General features: G+C 32.2%; 1 long non-coding RNA gene across 2 annotated transcripts; it reads left to right on the top strand.

The window, feature by feature from the left end:
• Nucleotides 1-1,446: 1,446 nt before the first annotated feature.
• Nucleotides 1,447-5,447, top strand: LOC146903968 (uncharacterized). Of its 2 annotated transcripts, XR_015018417.1 has the most exons (4): nt 1,447-2,902; nt 3,067-3,169; nt 3,753-3,948; nt 5,271-5,447. It is a non-coding gene; the product is annotated as an uncharacterized LOC146903968 (long non-coding RNA). The 2 variants fall into 2 exon arrangements; XR_015018416.1 differs by having other exon boundaries at nt 3,753-5,447.
• The last annotated feature ends 2,166 nt before the right edge of the window (nt 5,448-7,613 follow it).

Raw genomic sequence — 7,613 nt, 5'->3', positions numbered from 1 at the left:
ATTCAAAATCTTTTAGAAAAAGATTTGTTAGCACTATATTAAATGGACTATAAATCCTCTAAAAAATACTAGTAACAAACGTGAGCAAAAAATATTGTTAAAGATTGGACTTTAAATCCTCTAAAAAAATATTAGTAACAAACATGAGCAAAAAATAAAGTTAAATATAAAACTTTAAATCCTCTAATAAAAGATTAGTAACAAACGTGAGCAAAAAAAAAAGATTAGTAACAAACATGAGAAAAAAATAATGTTAAAAATTGGACTTTAAATCCTCTGATAAAAATATTAGTTATAAAAGTGAGCAAAATATTATGATTCAAAATCTTTTAGAAAAAGATTTGTTAGCACTATATTAAAAATATTAATAAGTATGGTTCTCACTGTTCATAGTTCGTTCCCGCATTGTTTAGTTTTTCTCAACCTCTCTCCGCCCTCTGCATCAGAATTCAGAATTAACCTGTAAGTTATTTTTTCTTTCATGTTACAACTAATCAAAGTTGATTAATTTTATGGATTATTTCACTTTGCTGGTTTATAAGTGATTATGATTCAAATTATTTACGATTAATTTTAAGAATTATTAGACTTTGTTGGTTTATAATTGCTTATACAAACTATGATAGTGTGTTTTTTTTTTTTTTATCTATAAGCACACCTTTGGGTTGGACTTTTCTTTCCAAAAATACCCTTAATTTTAAATACAAATAGCCAATTATAAAATAATATGTGGATTAGTAATCCATGTTACTAATCATCACCGTTAACCCTCTTTTACCTCTGTTAACCAAAGATCAAACTCACAAAAAAACTAGCACAAAACAACAACTCATGTTACTTTTTTATCAGCCACTTTTATGTTGTACATCTGTGTTGTTCCCCTCAATACAACCGACAAAGATTGTCAAGTATTTTCATATCCCTTACACAAAACACAGTATTCCGTATTATTTTATTGATATAAATTACTCATCCTTAGTCTTTGATCAATTGTAACAAACGTGAGTAAAAAATAATGAAAAAGATTGGACTTTAAATCCTCTAAAAAAAAGATTAGTAACAAACGTGAGCAAAAAATAATGTTAAATATTGGAATTTAAATCCTCTAAAAAAAATTAGTAACAAACGTGAGTAAAAAATATTGTTAAAGATTGGAATTTAAATCCTTTAAAAAAAGATTAGTAATGACGTGAGCAAAAAATATTGTTGAAGATTGGACTATAAATTCTCTAAAAAAAAGATTAGTAACAAATGTGAGCAAAAAATAATGTTAAAGATTGGACTTTAAATCCTCTAAAAAAAGATTAGTAACAAACGTGAGAAAAAAATAATGTTAAAGATTGAACTTTAAATACTCTAAAAAAAATATTAGTAACAAACGTGAGCAAAAAATAATGTTAAAGATTGAACTTTAAATCCTCTGGAAAAAAATGTTAGTACCTCGTGTATTGTGTACTCGCCAGTCAGTGCACCATTCTCATATAAGATTTATATATTTAATGTACTCGCCAGTTAGTACACTATGTATTTAAATCTGATTTATGGATTGTACTCGTCAGTTAGTACTTCCAACAGATGTTAGAGGTAGCACAATGTTGAGTTTATTCAGATAAAACATAACAGACATCAGAAGTAACATTTACCTATTTATGTATTAATTAACGGAGAAAGTTGGAACAATTCTTACTTTTGATGAAATAAACTTGACGTCAGATATTGCTCAGAGTAAGGACGATCTTATACAGAGTATGATATGATTATCATTATAAGACCTCGTTATTTGGGGCATAGTTCAGAAATAAAATTTTATAGGGACCAGACATAGCATGAAAGATCACTCAAAGGTCATATCCGTCCAAGACAAGATAAAAGTTGACAAAGTCGATAGAAGTGTTACTCTAGTAGACGTATGAGATTTTTCAAGAATTCAGTGAAGGTAAACAAGTAGGAGTAACCTAAGACAATTTATAAAGAATATGTGGAACAAGGAATTTACTCGAAAGATATCAGATGCATCAGTTAGCTTTACTATCCACTATGTTCGGAATGTGCATAATGTATTTCACAAATCACAGATAAGAAGGTTATTATCGAATCTTTTCGACATATGAGATTGGAAAATATGTCCTAAAATCGGTTTAACATATTAATTCAAGTCAGTTGTATCTATGGCTAGGTAGTCGAAAGACTTTATGTAACAAGGGAAACCGATAATTTAGTCGGATAAAGAAAATCAGTTGGTAACAGACGTATGTGAAAGTCTAAGATCGAAAGTATAGAGGAATTATTTGTATTTATTATCAGGTAAACTCTAAATTTCGAGGACGAAATTTCTTTAAGGGGGGTTAGAGTGTAATATCCCGCGTAATTTTAAATAAATTGTCGTATCAGTTACATGTCAGAACGGTAATAATTTCTGAAGGGTTAATTATTTATTGAAAAATGCGACGTCAATCGGTAAATATCTCACACATTATTCCAATGAACTTGAAGAATTATATGGTTACAAATTAATGGGGCATTTTAGTAATTTTGCCATCCTAGATATTTGAAAATGGACCAAGACATATTTTCTATCATTTTCTTCATTCTTCTACATCATTCTACTCACCAAAGCACAAAACTTTCCTCCTTCTCACTCCAAAAATATCGGTCCACACTACCACCATGTCAACCTCTCAATTCTTCACTAAAATTACTATGAAATAATCAAGAACATGATTCAAGGAGTGTCATGTGGAGTGTTTAGCAAGAATTAAGTTTCAAAATCCATCCTCCCTCCTTAAACACTCAAAACCGCCCCTCCTCTTTCTTCCTCCATAACCTTCATTTTTCATTCAAGCTTCATGGGAATTAGCTTATGAGTTTGCATAAGAGCATCAAAGAATGAATTGATCACAAGGTAAGTGGCATAATCACCTTTTCATGGGAATTTATTTAATCCAAACTTTGATATGTGTTTTATGTGTAATTGGAAGAGGATTATGTGTGGTAATGGAATTTAGAAATATGGTATGAAGAAATGATAAAAAAAAAAAACTAAGAGTTGAATTGGTGACTTTGTAGAGACAATTGAAGCTTTATGTGGTGTTTTGAGCATAAGAGGCAAGTTTGAGCATGTTGGAGCAAGACACAAAAGCTAGGGTTTTGGCTTGGCAAGAAGTTTGAGGTAAGGGCTGTTAGTAGAATTGGTATTGTTGTTGTTGTTTGGCATGAAAAGCTAGAAACTAGAAGCTAAAAGCTAAAAGCCACAAGTTGTCCCAAAAACTTCCATAATTGATTTTTGAAGTTAGCATGTTAGGATTGCTGTGGAAATGGGATATGAGTTGTGTATACATGTATGTTTTGATTCTGGAAAATTTGAACAGAAAATGAATGGTTTAGAAGGAATAAGCTGTCAGTTAAGCTGTTTTGATCAAAATGCCTTAAATGACTAAGTTGTGAGTTCAAACTACTGTATAAGTGGTTCATAGGGCTAATAATACTGTTGGAACTTCTGTGTTAAAGGTTGGGTCGAAATTTATGTGATAGAAGTTATAAGTTGCTAGTTAAGCCGTTGAAGAATAGCTTAAGTTGAAAGTTAAGTTGTTTCAAGTATTATTTTCTGAAGAACAGCTTATGAGAGATATGTTTAATTGACATATGAGTAATGGAAAAATGATAAGATGGTTTAGTGATGTTAAAAGTGCTTAAATGATAATTAAACTGTTTTAGAAGTGCTTAAATAGCCAAACGGCAAACTTCTGGTGCAGGGACTGAAATGAAAATTTTTGTGTAAGCTGGTTGATGAAGTAAGGCTATGTCACGAGTGGTTTGAATTGTTTCAGAAGGGGCAAGACCTATAAGCTAAGGCATAAGCTATTTTGGGAAAGTGATTATAGAGTTTTGGAGATAGCAGAGCTGCAGATTTTGGGATAAGCTGCTTGCAATTTGCAGAAATGATTCACGGTGAGTTCCTTTAGTTAGAAAACTTCCCTTTGGGTAGTTAAATTATGCCTTTAGAATAATAGAATATGATTTAGTACATTAGTACATAATTTAGTGACAATATGATTAAGATTTATACCCTTGCTAGAGTACTCTAAAATAACTTTTATGTTGATAAATATGATTATGGTAATGTAGAAGTTAGAGGAAAAATATTATGATAAGTTTTGCGTGAGAATGAATAAATATGCAATTTCGGCTAACGTTACGTAAAGTGAGAATTGTTTGATTTTATTACTTTATTTCGACTCTTAGCTAATATAAATTATACTTTTAAGGTAATATAATGGTTTGACTTAGCTAAGACTCCAATTCTCATTATTGCCGAATATGTAGCCGAAATTGTATTATGCATATCCTCTAATCATACACTACCATAGTGTATATTTATTTGTGTAAAGTAATGTTTAGAGTAAAATAGCTATTGAACAAATTATTCATGGGTAAATTTCCAATCATTGGAAAGTAGAGAATTCTAAGTATGGAAGTTCGGCTTAATTAGTCGAATTTAATTTATCAGGATATGGGGAAAATTTTATAACCTTTTAGAAATGGCATATGACAACGATATGCCTAGAACCTGAATAGGTTAGTATCAGAAATAATTTCAGAATAAAGACGGAGTCACTACGTCTTTATTATCAGTTTCAGGATGTTTTCATTAAAAGAAAATTAGTTAAGATAAGTTATTCCTCTCTATCTCCCCGTCAGTAGTGGAGTTGAGGATTGATTCAGTTATCAGAGAATCAGATCAAGTTATAATATTAAAACATGTTTAAATTGTGGCTTTCGCTATCCCGCCAGTTGGATACGAAAGGTTCCCGCCAGTTGGAACGGGCACTATCCGCGAGGATGACCCCACAATAATCAGAGGAGTCCGGTATCCCCGTCAGTTGGGTTCCCGCTTGTTGGAAATATTTATATATATACCGGTCAGAGTGGAATAAATTCCGGGGTTACTCCACCTGGGTTTATTCCGTAAAATCAACTCAGATAATATTGTTTGTTCAACGCTAACATTTCTAACATAATATGACAGACATTATGATTATAATTATGATTATGAGTTGAGTATTAGTATCAGGATTATATCAGTCTTTTAGATAGCGATCCTAGTTATCCCCCGATCGCTCAGTTATGCATGATAAAACTGCATAAACCCAAAATGGTTGAGTTTAGAGACAAATGGCGATCCTAGGTTCCTTGAGATTGCCTACAGCCTAGGATAGGTGGAACTCACTGAGACATCCCGTCTCACCCCAATCCCTTTTATTTTATTTCAGAGACACAGGTGGATCGCAAGCAGGGCAGTTCGTGATGAAGTAGAAGAAGAAGCTGGACAATTATATTTACTTGTCATTGCATGTATGTTGTACACGTCAGTGGTACTATTTTAAATGTATAGACAAGTAGTTTTATGATATGTTCAGAAGAAATTTTATTATTGTAATTTTAATGTATTCAATGCCAAGTTTAACGAGCATACTAGATATCCTAGGTAATTTCTAGTATGGGTGTTACAATTTGGTATCAGAGCAGGTCGATTCAGATCGTGCCTTGGGTCATTAGAATTCAATAAAATGCAGTGGGACCATTGGGTTCCGGATATTTATTCTAAATGTCGTATCTAGCTGAGCCTGATCAACTCAAACTAGTATATGATAGTTAGAACAAATGTCTGAGAGCTGAATAGGACCTAGGAGGAATGAAGCGCATGAAGAAGGAAAGTCAGGTTTTATAACGAATCTTGATAAAGAAGTATTTAATGCCAAAAGGTGGCTGGTGATTTGTGAAGATGGAAATTCCTCAGGAATGGATAGAAAATGTTATGAGTGAGACGGAGTACTTTGATATTATTAAACTGCACTTCGTATTTGGATACAAGAGAAGGAAGAGACTCAGGGATGATTGTAACCTTAACAAGAGTCGCAATATGAGAAGTATGATGTAAGGTATGAAAAAAATTGTCAGATGATTAATGGAATCCAAAAGCTCTCGGTGGATGTAGAGTATGTAAGAAGTGAAGGACTTGAATGTCGAAACGAGCTGGATTTTGATGCTTGAACTGTTAAGTGAACTAATTAAGGAATAAGTAAATTATTTTGGAGAAGATAAGGATAATTCCTCAACGCAAGCATTTAATGGACAACGCAAGCCAGATAAATCATGTCTGGTTAGTCGTATCACCCGAATTTAAAGTGCCAAATTTATGAATCCGGAAGTGAAGATGCTATGCATCATATGTGTCAAGAAGGATGAATAAATAGTAGTGGAAAAATCTTTTACGGATAAAAGTACGATTCAGATGTATTCTTATTGATGAGAAATTGCAAGAGAAGTTAGACTAACGGGAGTAGTACACTAAGGAAATTGAATCAGACCCCATACGTTTATCATGAGTTATTAAGTTGATTTAGACTAAGAAATACAAGTATAACAGTAAGTGGAAAGAGATCCCAGTAATGGTCAGAGACAAGATGTAAATTTTCGATCGGAACGGAAAATAAAGATTTAATAATAATAAGTTGCGGAAGTTCGGTGAACTAATGGACGAATGATGTCAAGCTCTTTCAACGGAATGTCGAGGACAAGAATGTATTAACGCATGAATACAATAGGTTGATGTGTTAAAGATTAAATCAAGATTTTTGAATTTGAAAATTATTTTAAGGTTCTGCTACAGGAAAAATTGTCGCTAGTGTAAAAGAGTTAAGAATGAAGTAAAGTATTGAGCAATTAAACATTTTTATCTGATGATTTTTCTGATGCAAATGTCTTGAAAACCAAAAGAATGATTTTGTTAACTAGATCGAATTTTGGGAGTCGAAGTTATTACAGAGGAGATCGTAAGTGTAATGTAACTGTCAATACAGACAAGAACAAACTAAATGGAAATAAGCCTCGAAGATTCAAGTATGTTTTAGTTCATAAATAATGTGAATGTGAGAATCATTCCAGGAACACTTTGAGAAAACAAGTATGTAGTGCATGTTTAAAGAAAAAATTGCAGTATTTGAAAATGACTCGTCAGTGATTATAAGTCGGTGCTCGAAATAGCAAGAAGTGTAAAGTTAGCCCCATGTTCATAACATGTAGTAATGAGATGGAGAAATTTACAGTATGGTTGGAGTAGTACGCCTAAGCAAAGTGAACTAATAAATCAGAGTAGCGCAGCGAGATATTAATCAGCAAGAAGTAACATAATGTGCAAAAGTTTAAGACTTTGAATGAGATATTCATGGGAAATCTTAAGAGACGAATTAAACAATTTTCCAAACCGCATGATTCAAAGATATAAAAAGTTCAAGTAGTAAGAGTAGGATGAAGGTGTTCCTACCTTATTAAATATAAGAAATTGGAATCACCTATAGTATGTAACCCGGTTAATCGACGCCATGATTTCGAAGAATGACTTAGAAGTATCAGATTAGTTAAAAGGAGTCATGTATGAGGCAAAGATATAAATGTTGTATCTTGAAGATTTTATTTTTATTTTGGTTTGAAATACTATCATGGAATATCAGGTATATTAACATGTATCTGAGGGAACATATACTATTTAGAATATGAATGCAAATGCTTGAATGCAAATTTTAGTCGTGAAGTTCAGGAATCTAAACTCCATA

This window comes from Medicago sativa, chromosome 7 (genome assembly GCF_051527215.1).
Source record: "Medicago sativa cultivar Bolivia chromosome 7, Bolivia_mono, whole genome shotgun sequence".
In the NCBI taxonomy this organism is placed as follows: Eukaryota; Viridiplantae; Streptophyta; class Magnoliopsida; order Fabales; family Fabaceae; genus Medicago; species Medicago sativa.
Note: the sequence above shows the minus strand (reverse complement) of the source record. Positions and strands in the feature narration are given on the sequence as shown.